Here is a 2,226-nt window from a genome sequence, read left to right on the forward strand (position 1 = left end):
TCCTTTAGTGATGTTCAGTTATCGTATACTTCATTTTACGTATCAGTTTCAGTCGCTTTACATGCTTGGTATATTATTTAGTACTGACGTCCCATTGTATGGGGACGCTATGTTCATACCCGCAGGTTCAGTCAGGCATCTAGAGAAGAGCTGCCGGTCGATGCGTCATTTTAAGTGCTAGTATAGCAAGCTCCATGTCATCTGGAATTACCTAGTCTAGAGTTTTGTGTATATATAGATGATAGGTAGGTCGAAGTCCCATCTCGTCCATAATATAGTCGTTACTCTTTAGAGGCTTGTAGACGTATTCTTGTATGATATCTATGTCAGAATAGCAGCCTTGCCGGCCCTTGTATATGTTTCTTTTGGTACTATTAGTCGTAGACATCTATGGTGGCCTCGTCTTCTTGCATAGTTATGTGTATATATATGTTTTGGGTGTGTACCCTTGTATATGTTTTCTTTTTACGGCACTTGTGACCTTGATTGTTATTATGCGTAGGTCGGCCTCATTGGCCAATCGGAGTCCATAGAATGGTTCACTCGGGCCAATGTCCGGAGAGTCCCCTAACACCGAGAACGTGACACGTACTTGCATCTCATATCTATACCTGAGTGGGCTATCATGCTAACTCATAATTATCATAAATAGTGCGGAACACAAGCCCAAGGATAATATATATACACCATCAAGCTGATCCCAAGTATACATGCCGACAAGGCTATCAAAACGATGATACAATAAAACATGGACCGAGAAGGTCATGGAATATCTGACTATGCATATCTGTCCACGAGCCTCTACTGGAGTGCATAACATAATAAGGACGGGACAAGACCCTGCAGTACCCATGTGTACACAAAAGGGATCATACCAACTGGACTGTAGCTCCGGAAGAAGTGAAGTGCTCCTTTGCAACCGCTGAGAAAACAGCTTATGAGTCTGAATTGTCTCCCTGTCTACCTGCGGGCATGAACGCAGTGTCCAAAACAAAAAGGATATCAGTACGAATAATATACCGAGTATGTAAGGCATGAGTGACAACATAATGAAAATATGAAGATAACATAAGATAAGAGAGCTCAACTGTACTTCTGAATGCCTTTTAAGGCAGATGTCATGAATGCTTAGCTTTAAAAAAAACATTTTCATACATACATATATATAGTACCGTACCCGGTCATATAGACTCGGTGTTATCATCATATCATCATCATCCTGCGTCCGGGGCATCCCGCGTCCGGGGTAACATCATAACCTGCCCACTGCAGTGGTGTGCACATCTACGTGCCTGCCCGGCCTACTATAGCGCGACTCAGTATAAGAAAATGCACACATATATATAAAGCATGCATGAGAGCTCAAAGAAAAGCAATGACTCTATCGGAGTGATGTAAGGTCGGTAACCTCCGATTATCATTATGGATACATCGTCAACGTATCTCATCTTGAAGGAATCAATAATCATAAGATGAGATCAATGTCAATAAACAAGTTCAATAATCGTAAGACAAGATCAATAATCAATAATCATGAGACAAGGATCAATAATATCATAAGAGAATCAAGAACATAAGCTTATAGCATTTCTATGAGTGTAGTCATTGTAGATATCCTTCGTGTAAGCTTGTGGCAATGGAATCATGCCATAAGAAAGAAAGGGACAACCTTAACATACTTTGTCGTCTCCTTAACTTACTTAAATCTTATCCTCCCGAACTTGCAAATCTACATTCAAGATAATTCATACCAAGGTCAAGCCATTGAAATTCTCATAAGATCAAACTAGACTAATAAATAAGCCAACGAAAATCGGACAGCATTTCCTTTATATCTTCCACTTTCTCCAACTTCAAAACAACTCCCAAAAACACAATAAAGCACCAACAATTCCATGATCAAAATATTACATTCAAATTATACTCAATTCAATCCCAAAACTTCTTTCCATAATCAATCCATAACAACAACTTCAACACAGCCCCTTTTACACTTGTATACAACACTTCCGTAACATCATTATTATCCCTCATAACAAGATTATGATCAAAACATGCTAATAATTATAGCTCAAGTTAATTTACAACTCAAAATATCATCAAATTCATATTTGAACTTTTCCTTCAATTTCTTCTCCTCATATCTTAACATATTTACCCCATGAATTCATAAACATGAATAAAATGAAATCTTACCTCAAAAACTCCCATTCCACGATCACTTCA

This window comes from Lycium ferocissimum, unplaced genomic scaffold (genome assembly GCF_029784015.1).
Source record: "Lycium ferocissimum isolate CSIRO_LF1 unplaced genomic scaffold, AGI_CSIRO_Lferr_CH_V1 ctg4513, whole genome shotgun sequence".
Lineage (NCBI taxonomy): Eukaryota > Viridiplantae > Streptophyta > Magnoliopsida > Solanales > Solanaceae > Lycium > Lycium ferocissimum.